Below are 11729 nucleotides of genomic sequence, written 5' to 3' on the forward strand. Positions count from 1 at the left end.
TTCTGGCAGCTACAAGGTCATGGCAATAAACTCAGAAGGTTCTGCCGAGTCCACAGGCTCACTTTTGGTCTCGCTGAGGGAAGAACAGTCGGCCAACTACCTAGGCTTTGTCTGCCGCTCTGCTGAGGTCCACAAGAGCATAGCCAGTATGGCCGAGCAGAGGAAGGACAGGAAGATTAGGGTGGACCTCAGGTACGTAGGATCTCCGTTTGACAAAATGTCAAAGGTCCATCAGCCGCGGTCTCGGTCCAAGACCACTCTGGTGCGTACTGTCTTCTTTCAGTCTGGTTCTTATTCGCATGAGAAAGAGTTTCACAATGAGTCTAAGCGTCTGGAGACAGCCTCAGAGCGCGCCCCGTCCCCTCCGCCGATGTTTGCCCGGTCCAATCGCTTTAACGACAGATTGAGTGACATCTACTGTGACCGGCACACCGGCACTCGCTTCAGTGACAGGTTTAGCGACCGCTGCAGTGACCACTATAGCGAAAGGTTTAGTGACACAGAAAGTCTTCACAATGAGATCCGAACTAAACTCAGCACTCTACAAAAAGCTGTCCGGCAAAGAAAGAGGCTTTCTATCTCCACCATGTCTTCCTCTGAGTTTGAGTCAGAGTCGGTAGCCAGTGAGTTGAGCTATGCGGATTACATGGAGAGACTAAGGGTCAAGCCTGCTTCTCTGCCGGAAGTTCAACATTTTAAGAGAGCCTTCGACATGGCCGAGGTTCTGAGGGAGTGTCAAGGAGAGGGCGAGAGCAAGGAACCCCCTCAGTCTCACTTGAGACATTCATTTGAGCCTCAGTCTAGAAGCAGAGCCATTCAGATCATGAGAGGTGAGCTGGTTGACATGGTGAGCTCACAAAGTCAGAATCGGACAGACGAATACTCTGAGACCATTGAACAGATAAAAACTGGAGATTTTGACGAGATTAAGGAAGAGATAAGTGAGCTTCACATCAGGGTCGGAGACTACAAAGTGGAGTGTCTGACAGAGGAGGTGGACCCAAAACTTCATGAACCCACATACCATCCGAAAACACCACACCACCCTGAATCCCCATACTATCCTGAATCCACATACCACCACAAACTCACACACCACCCTGAATCCACATACCACCAGGAACTCCCACACCACCAGGAATCTCCAAACCACCCTAGATCTCAATACCAACTTGAACCCGCAATCCGCCATGAACCGCCACACCACCCCAAACCCACATTCCATCAAGGACCCACACAGCATCCTGAATCCATATACCACCAGGAACCCCCACACGACCCTGAATGTACTTATCTCCTTGAACCCCCATACCTCCCAGAAGCCACATACCTCCATAAAATCCCATACCTCCCTGGACCCCAGTACTATAAATCATTAGCATATGAAGAAGCCCCTATAGACACTGGCAACAGGGAATCTGCAGGAACTGAGCATGGTAAAGAAGATTTTTCACTGTCAGATTCTCAAAAACTCAAGTTGGTCCAGTCTGTCAGGTACCACGTCCCACCTGAAGCATGGGAACAGACTGCAACAACAAAACATAATGAGGCGTCCTTTATGGATCTGTATCAGAGTGTGGATAGAGAAAATCTGGAACGTGAGGAAAAAGGTCTTGCCCCCCAGAATAGGAAATGGCCACTAGGGAGTAGGATGTCAGAAGAAAACTCATTTGAATATGAAACTGGCATGCCAAAGCCCAGAGAGACACCATACACAGGGCCCAAAGAGCACATTAACACCCAGCAGGAAGTAAGAGAAGTAAGTCCTGAGGAGACCAAACCCATTTTCCGTTTCCACAAATCTGCCAGAATAAAGGCCCAGGACATCGATCATGAAGCTGTTTCAACACATAAAATACCTGAATTAGAAGGCAGAGCAGAGGAAATAGAAAACGAGGAATCGTTCACAAGGCCAAAGACTTCTCGAGTAAAAGTACAAACTGAAGCCCAACATAAAAGTAAAGGGAAAGGAGAGGCAGCAAAAATAGTAAAGCCAGCCCAGGACAAATGTGCTGGGAGGTCACAATACAAAAGGAGAATGGAAGCTGAGCACATTGACCGTGTGGAAGAACTACAAATCAGGAAGCGGCAGCATGGTACACAAATGACACAGGAGGAAGCTTCTCAACGGGAAACTGGCCTGCCAAAGCCAAAAGAAACATCATACACCAAGCCAGAAGAGCATATCTACAACCGTGAGGTAGTAAGAGTGGGAACTCCTGGAGAGACAGAAGCCATTTCCCGTTTGCACAAATCTACCAGAATGAAGGGCAAGGAAAGTGATTCCAAAATTGCAGTAGTTTCAACACATGATGTGCTGAAAATGGATGTCAGAGCAGAAGAAATAGAACATGACAGACAGTTAATGCGGTCACAGGTGTCTCCTGAAGTCAAAGCACAAACGGAGGAACACCTTAAAACTAAGGATAGAGAAGAGGCAGAAAAAAGAGTTGAGCCTGCCAAGTACAAATGGTGTGGAGACTCCTTGATGGAACAGTATGAGAGGAGCCTAGAAGCTGGGCGGATTGAGCATGAGGAAAAACTCCTGTCCCTACGTATCAGGAAGTGGGAGCAAGGTATGACAAATGAGGAAACATCTCAATCGGAAACCGAGCTGCCAATGCCAGAAGAAACACCATTTATGGAGCCAGAAAAGCACATTTACACCCAGCAGGACGTAAGAGAGGTAATTCCTGAGGGGACCGGAGCCATGTCCCGTTTCCACAAATCTCCCAGAACGAAGGCCAGGGAAACTGATACTGAAACTGCAACAGTTTCAACAGATAAGTTACTTGAAGTCAGAGCAGAAGAAATACAAGTCGACAGACTGTTCATGTGGCCAGAGGTGTCCCCTCAAGTCAAAGTACAAACAGAGGCACACTTAAAAACTAAACCAAGAGAAGATGCAACAAGAACAGTTGAGCCAGCTGAGGATAGAAGCCAGCCGAGGACAAAAGCCAGCCTGGAAGCTGAGCGTGTTGAGTGTAAGGACAAACTCCTGGCCCTAGAAATCAATAAGTGGAAGCAAGGTATGGTGATGACACGGGAGGAAACGTCTCAACCAGAAATTGGCCTGCTCACACCAGCAGAAACACCATACACGGAGCCAAACAATCATATTTCCACCCAACAAGAAGAGAGGGAGCTAACTCATGAAGAGCCCAAAGCCATTTCCCCATGTTTCCACAAATTTCCAGAGGTAGAAGTCACAGCAGAGGAAGAAGACGAGGGCCTGCTTGTGCGAGCACAGGCATCACCCCGAGTTATTGTACAAATGGAAGCGCACCCTAGTAGTAAAGGTAGAGAAGAGGGAGCAAAAAGAGTTCTGCCAGCTGAGAACAAATGGTCTAGAGAGTCCTTGAGGGAGCAGTATGAGAAAAGCCTGGAAGCGGAGCATACTGCGTGTGAGGAAAAACTTCTGGCCTTACAAATCAGGAAACGGCATCAAGGTACACAGATGCCACAGGAGGAAACATCTCAACCAGAAACAGGCCTGCTCTTGCCAAAAGAAACACCATACATGGAGCCAGATGAGCATATTTCCACCCACCAGGAAGAGAGCGAGGTAACTCATGAAGAGCCCAAAGCCACGTCCTCATGGTTCCACAAATCTCCTAGATTGAAGGCCAAGGAAACTGATTCAACAGTTTCAACAAATAAAATAGTAGAAGTCATTGCAGAGGAAATAGAAGACAATGGCCTGCTTGTGCGACCGCAGACGTCACCTCGAGTCGCAGTACAAATGGAGGCACGTCCCAAAACTAAAGGTAGAGAAGAGGCATCAAAAACAGTTGAAACAGCCAAGAACAAATGGTCGGGAGTGTCCTTGAGGGAACAGTACGAGAGGAGCCTCGAAGCTGAGCGCATTGAGTGTGAGGAAAAACTCCTGGCCCTACGAATCAGGAAGTGGCAGCAAGGTATACAGATGACACAGAGGGAAACATCTCAAACTGAAGTTGGCCTGCTTATGCCAGAAGAAACACCATATATGGAGCCAGAAGAGCACATTTACAACCAGCGGGATGTTAGCGAGTTAACTCATGAAGAGCCTAAAGCCGCGTCCTCATGTTTCCACAAATCTCCCAGAATGAAGGCCAAGGAAACCGATCATGATGCTGCGACAGTTTCAACACTTAAATTACCTGAAGTCAAAGCAGAAGAAATAGAAGACGAAGGACAGTTTGTGCAGCCACAGATTTCACCTCGATTCAAAGTACAAATTGAGGCACGACCTAAAACGAAAGAAAGAGGAATTGCAGCAAAAACAGTTGAGTCAGCCGAGGGCATCTTGAGTGAACAGTACAAGAAAAGCCTAGACGCTGAGCAGAGTCAGTGTGTAGAAAAACTCCTGCCCCCAAGAATCAGAAAGTGGCAGCAAGCTATGACACAGGAGGAACCACCTCAAACTGAAACTGGGCTGGCAAAGCCCGAAGAAACACCCTATGTGGAACCAGGGGTTTACACTCAAAGTAAGAGCAAACTGGATAGACCAACCCTAAATCGAATCATGACAGTGATAACACCAAGGTCCACTGAAGTAGAAACTCAAATGGACCAGGATCGAACCCTTCCCCCAGTGCTAACAGCCAAAGGGAACAGACCGACAGGGAGACTGGAAACTGTATCTGTACTGCAGGGACAAAAATCCCCCAAAATAAAATTGCCATCCGAAAAGTTTATGTTTGAGAAAACAAATGAGGAGCGAGAACTTCAGCTGTCAATGGAGAATATCTCAGAGCTGAAGAAGTGTGATCAGTTTGTAAGTGAAGAGGAAGCCCTTGCTCAACGCATCATGAAATGGCAACAAGATGTTCTGATGGAACAGGAAGAGGCCCAGAAGCCAAACTCTGAGTGGACACATGGGTATCCCCCTCTTGAGGCAGAGAGGAGCACTGAAGTCGAAAGAAGCGTGACTGGAACGACTGCTCCAGAAACTCTTCCCCCACACGAGGTGAGCCTCAGCAAGAATCCCTCCTTTGGAAAAACATCCAAAGAGAAGTTCTTCATGAGCCATTCGGGTCCTGTTCAGCAGGGTGATGGTCTGCAGTGGTTGCCTATTGGCCAGTTGCCGACTGAGGGCCTTGAGACCAGAATGCAGAGGGACACTGAGTGCTTAGGCCAAGAGGAGGAGGCTCTGGCTCAATGTCTTCCTGAATGGGAAACAGATGTTGTCAAACCAGAGGAATTGGCTGACCTGGAGTCTGGCTGGGCTTTTGTTCCACCCACTGAGTCCTTCCATAATGACCTCCCTCCTCCACATATGAAGGCTGCATGGAAACATTCACCTATTTGTGGAGAAAAATCTCAAGAAGAGCATGTGACTGCGGATGGAGCCAAAGCACACATGAAACATTCAGTTCTTTACCGTGCTGATTACAATCCATCTCCACCTTCGGATCCTGCTTTACCTCAACATTCACTTATACCAGGGCAGGTTGAATCCATGGCTGCTACAGAAGATGAAGATGCTTATGATGCTTCACCATTTCAGAGACATTCCCTCACGCAACCTACCATTGTCTCTCCAGAAGTCTATGGACTTTGCTCCCAATTGGGGGGTCCTCAGGATGAATCATCAGTCAAGATACATTACCCATTACATAGTCCTCAGAGAAGTGAGTCTGAAAAGTGGCTGAGTAAGGAGGTGTATAGGCCATCTGTATCCAGCAACCAGTGTATCCAAGAAGCACTGGAGGAGGAGAGTAACATGGATACATCTGCGGAGAACAGGAAGAGGAAACCACACACAGATATGGTGGGTGTGGAAAAAGAGGAGATCAACAAGACGTTCTCAACAGTCAAAGATGAAAACTGTCAGGACAGGTCTGAATGTGGAACTGTAGCAAAGATGGAGATGAGAACCCAAGAGCAGGACATTTCTGAAGTGGGTGCTTACCCAACTCCGGCATCCACAATGCTTAAGGAGCTGAGTACTGACCGCTGTCGTCCGATATTTGTGAAAGAAATAGCCTCATTTCAAGTCAGACTCGGCCAGATGTCCGAGCTGAGTTGCCAGTTCCGAGGCGACCCTCTGCCACAAGTCACATGGCTCAAGGATGGACACCCTTTGGGCCACAACCCTGACTACAATATCACGGTCAAGTCCAACAAGTCAACGCTGACCATCTTCTATCCTACCACAGACCATGAAGGGACATACAACTGTGTCATACGCAATAAGCATGGAAAATCCACCTGCAGCGCCACATTGGCGCTCTCAAACAAAAACGTGGTCTCACAGAAGGTGGCAGTCGCAAAGCAGTTTGAGAGGGGAAAGGGACCTTATGACAGCCGAGGAGAAGCCTGCATTGAAACATTACAAGCCCCTCAACCAGTCAGTTCATCTCCTGTGGAAATCAGAGTGGACGCTCCCACTCCAGAACCTGCAGTGATGGAGTGCGAAGATCAACCTCAGGACTGCATAGAGATCGCTTCAGACAAGCGAGTCGGTCAGACCGACAAGCACAAATTTACTTTCTTTTTCGATACACTTGCTGAAGCTCCTCGTGTGGTCAAAAAGTTGGAGAGCCTCAGCTGCCCAGAGGGTCGAACGGCTGTGTTGGCGTGTGTGCTCATGGGTGAACCTTCCCCAGAGGTCACATGGTTTTACGACGATATTCCTCTTGAAACAACCTCGGCAAAATACAAGGCAGATGTTGATGGTCAGGTACACAAGCTCTACATCAGCTCTTTTACTCGGACTGATGCTGGAATGTACAAATGTGTTGCGAGAAATAAGATGGGGGAGGTCTCCTGCACCTGTGACGTGTTCAGTGCAGGTGAAGAGCTTGTTAATGTCACAGAGGACAAAAACATCGCTCCGCCTCAGGTGTCACCAAGAGCCAGATCGGGTGTGCACAGAGAGGCTCCACTTATATCTGGATGTGGGCTGCAACTGTCAGCTGCTGTGATAAAAGTGTCTCAGATTAAACAAGCCTTTGAATCAGACCCAGCGATGGCTTCTTCTTCATTTCAGAAGCAGCAAGAGGAACCACTTTTTCCTGTGGAGTTCATACCGACAGTGACCAGTCCTCGTGATGCATTACAGCAACCAGTCGCACCTGAACATGGCAGTGTCCATACTGATCCTTCCATGGTAACCAACCTGCCATGCTTAACCCTAACTGCTCTTTCAGCAAGGAGCCTAGAGACTGGCACCTCAGTGGACAAAGTCTCTGAAACCAGTGAGCTATCCACAAACATCGAGGAGGTACCCGTCAAACAATTTGTAAAGGGAGAGCAGGAGTCTCCAGAGATCATCAGGCCCACAGCCCAGAAACAAGTTGGCTTTACCGAACAACTGATGGCAGGGCAAATAAGAGTGCTGGATGAGGGGGGAAAGGTGCACATGTTCAACAAATCTGGTGGCTTCATTCCTTTCCAGTTTGAAAAAGTGCCCACAGTAAGACTTTCAGTCAATACCTCAGTTCCAACCAGCCAAGCAGAGAAACCTGAAAGATTACATGAACTGCTAAAATCTGAAAAACAAAGGGAACCCTTGAAGTCTGAAGGTGATACAGAGGTGCAGATTTATGCTGTTGAGGAAAAGTCCACTGATGTGGTGAGAGACTTGAAACAAGAAGTGAAAGAAGGTAACAATGGGGCGTTTAGGGTGGAAAGCATTTCACTCCCTGAGCCATCACTAGATAGTGGTGTGTTTGTCAGTGGGCCGGCTTCCTTGGGTAGTGTGATACCAGCAGACCACTTGATTGCTGGTGATGTGGTCGGGAGTGAGAAAGCTAATGAGAGGTTTGATGTTCTGGAAAATCTGGAACAAGTAATTTCCCCACCAAATATCGGTAGTGCTGAACATGTCGCTTCGAGGAGCCACAACTCCAGAGTCTATGAAGTTGGAGAAGAAGCAGGACCTGCAGTAGGCTTAATAGAGGAAGAGGAGGTGACCTTTGGTGCTGTGTATGAATACTACAACCCTCCAACAGACTGGGGACGGCCGCTCTCCCCTGAGTCTGAGATATCGATAGAGATTGGCAGCACAGTTAGTGAGGAGGTAGGAGAGGTCACTGAGAGTTTCAACACCCCAAGTTCATCCACAGAGATCTCCCAGCTAACCTTCCACACCCCTAAGTCTCCTAGCTCCTTACATACCCCCAATTCTTACAATTCCTTCCATACCCCCAATGCTCCCAGTTCCTTCCATACTCCTAGTTCTGATACCCGAAGTGGTTTTAAGACCCCTCAGGAATATCCATTCTCCCCCACACAAAGACCCTCATCAGACTCCAGCGAGAGGTTTTTGTCACCCGTCCAGTTCCTCGCATCTCCTGCTGATGAGGGCTTGGAAAGTGTGTCTACTGAGGTAAATGTAGATGAGGAGTGGTTCCTTTCCAGGAGTAAAGTATCTCTTGGTCTTGTCTCCCATCAGGAGAAGGTGCATGGAATCCCGCCTGCCTTCCTTAAACCTCTCACGAAAAAAAAGATCTATGAAAGTAACTCTCTGATCTTTCTTGCTGAAGTCTTTGGCCTCCCCCCGCCTGAGGTGAAATGGTTCTGCAACAAAACCCTGCTGGTGGCTGACGAGCGGATCAATATGGAGCGAGATGGAGACCGCATTTCCCTCACGATTCAGCATGTCACTAAAGCCGACCAGGGAGAGTACATCTGCCAGGCCAGCAATGATGTTGGTGAGGCCCGGAGCGTTGCTTTCGTGGTGGTGGTGTCGCAGGAAGCAAGGTTCATGCTCGCCCCACCCGCTGTAACCCATCAACACGTGATGGAGTTTGACATGGAGAATGACGACTCTTCTCGCTCACCTTCACCCCAGGAGATCCTGTTGGAGGTAGAACTAGATGAGAATGAGGTAAAGGAGTTTGAGAAACAGGTGAAGATCATAACCATTCCTGAGTACACGACTGACAGCAAGAGTATGATTATATCCCTGGATGTTATTCCGAGTGTTTACGAGGAGGGCACTGTGGACTTTGTAACACAGGAACACGAAAATCTGAAAATAGCTTTCGAGGTGACCGAGATGCCTCCAAGGTTCATCAATCCCATCTGCGACGTGGAAACCTCAGAGGGTTCCACCGTCGTGTTTGAGTGCTCGCTGATGGGAATTCCATCTCCCGTGGTGTCCTGGTTCAAAGGGGACAAAAAAATTCCCCACAATTACAGACGGTACCTGCACTCGTATGAAGGCGACAACCATTTCCTGAAGATCTGTCACGTTGCAGCACAGGACGGCGGCGTGTTCACCTGCAGTGCCGTCAATGTCGTCGGTGAGACACTGTGTCGAGCCTCACTGGTGGTGCTCAGTACCAAGGACTTCTCTGGGGAGACCAGAGGCAGGGAGTTGACAGCCGTATCTCTTGGCAGCGCCAAAGTCCAGCCGCAGAAATTTGACCTGCTGGTCGGCAACTCCGCGGTGGACAGCGAACAGGTGTCGGAGATTGAACTCGAGTTTGAGTTTCAGCAAGAGGCCAATGAGTCTCAGCGGGCCATCCGGCTGGTGGCCAACACGGATGGCGAAATGAGCGAAGACCGGTACATGAGCATCAACTTTGACGTGTTTGCCGAGTCCGCCAAAGAGGATAAGGTGGAGTTCAAGGGAAAGTCCTCCAACATGTGTAGCTTCCAGTTCCAGGTGACTGAGATGGCCCCGAGGTGTGTCATTCCCTTGATGGACATGACTGCCGCGGTTGGCACGCCGGTCTTTCTGCAGTGTCTGGTTAGTGGGACGCCAAAGCCCATGGCTGAGTGGTACAAAGATGGTGAGCATGTCAGCGACAGCAGGTATATCATTCAGGAGAAAACTGCAGGCCACTTTAACCTTCTTATTACGAATGCCAGCCAGGGCGATGCTGGTGAGTACCGTTGCTTGATCCAGAATGCTGTTGGATGGATTGAAACCTCAGCGCTGCTGAAGGTCTACTAGAGGAATGTGTCTGTGTAGATTGTCTTCCAGGTCATGGCAAACTGCAAAAGTTGAATGGAAGAAATGGACTCTTGGTTGCTGAAGACATTTCGCCTTGAATTCAAAAGGTTCATCCTCTGATTAGAGAGGACTTTTCTAGGTTGACATAAATAGCTTCTTCATTCCTCTTTCAAACAAGTGGTCCTCTGTGTCCATCAGAATTTTCCAACATCCAAATTATGCCACCACTTACCGTCTGTTTTCAACAATGTCATTATCTCCCCCAGTAATTTTCTCATTCCATTTGAAAAATGGCTACCAACGAGCCATTTGCCACCAGGCAGGTGAATGAGCATTTGATTGGCAAAACGATCATTCACCAGCCGTTCCTGGCAACAACAACAACCCTCATGTGAGCACCCCAAAGGGACATACCCACCAGACACATAAATACTCTAATACTCAAATTTTTTATTGTATTTGTTTGTAAAAAATGTAGTGAAGAAGCCGTTTGGATTGAAGGTGAAACGTCTTCAATAACCAAGGAGAGTCCAGTTGCTTCCAGTGAATTTTAATGGATTACTATAATAACAGAACAAGCCACGCCAGTAAAGCTTTATACAAGTCAAGAGTTCATTAAGTCACTTTTTCGTTAGTTTTGGGTTGTTGATGTGAGTTAGTTTAGTCCACTCACCCAAACGCTCCATTGTTTTAGTCGCTTAAAGGGTTGCTTTAGTGTTTATACACTGTAAAGCCAAAGTAATTTGCATTGAAAACATGACAGAAAGTGGACTGGAACTGGAGTGTAAATGATGTGTTTGTGGTCAGTCATGGAAACTAAAATGTAATGTGTATAATGTCCTACCAAAACATAAATTCTACACATTTATAGCATTTACAAATAGAGTATTCATTGTGTTGTAGTTATAAACAGTAAGAATAAAAAGTATTAAATAAATATATTTTTTTCTAATGACAGGCCATTGTTGACTCGTATATGTAAATTAGTTGATTGTTTTGTTTGGGTCAAGATTAGTGTTTTTTTCCCTGATGCTTCTCAACGAGAGTTGGAATGTGAAACCTTTGAAAACATCAAAGTGATTGTGGACTTGCTGTAAATATGAGCTCTTCTCCGTGGTTTTGAGCGAGCAACAGAGATCTATAATTTGTACAAATGTGTCATTTGTCTTAGAGTTTATACAATAAACTAACAAAGTGAACACCAGTCTCAGTACTTCTTTTTTTGAAGAGCATCACTTGTTGTTGTCTCCCAGAGCTTTCAGTGTTACTAAGTCATGTTTGGAGCAGCGAGTGAGAACCTGGTGATTTTTACCGGCCTGGTTAAGCCCAAGTACACATAAATATACATATATAGTATACACATTTCAATAATCGGGCAAATTTTGATCCCAATTCACCGCTTCTAATTAGTCAATAAAGGGCCTTTTCTTGGACGTCTCTACAGATTATCCTTAGCGATTATCCTGTGGTGTGGTGTGTGATAAAAAGTCATTTTTCTTCCCAGAGCTTCTCAGCAAACAGTTTGTTTACAATGGCAAATCCTTATTTGTGTGGTCAACACCAGGTTGGACCGAGTCGTGAAACCTTGCTGAAGCAAATACTACTATGACTACTACTACTACTACTGTTACTACTAATACTACCACTACTATTACTCCTCTCAGTACTACTACTGCTACTACTACTGCTACTAACATTACCACCACTACTGCTACTAGCATTACCACCACTACTGCTACTACCACTACTACTGCTACTGCCACTACTACCACTACTACTAGTACAAATAATAGTAGTAATACCACTACTTTTACTTCTACCACTACTGCACGATGTT

The 11729-nt window shown here is 47.0% G+C and overlaps 1 protein-coding gene across 9 annotated transcripts in view; it reads left to right on the forward strand.

The window, feature by feature from the left end:
• ttn.2 (titin, tandem duplicate 2) overlaps window positions 1–11729 on the forward strand; it is a 258645-nt gene that overhangs the window by 49737 nt on the left and 197179 nt on the right. The gene's annotated exons all lie outside the window — the stretch shown is intronic.

Source organism: Phyllopteryx taeniolatus, chromosome 12 (genome assembly GCF_024500385.1).
Source record: "Phyllopteryx taeniolatus isolate TA_2022b chromosome 12, UOR_Ptae_1.2, whole genome shotgun sequence".
NCBI classification, from domain to species: Eukaryota; Metazoa; Chordata; class Actinopteri; order Syngnathiformes; family Syngnathidae; genus Phyllopteryx; species Phyllopteryx taeniolatus.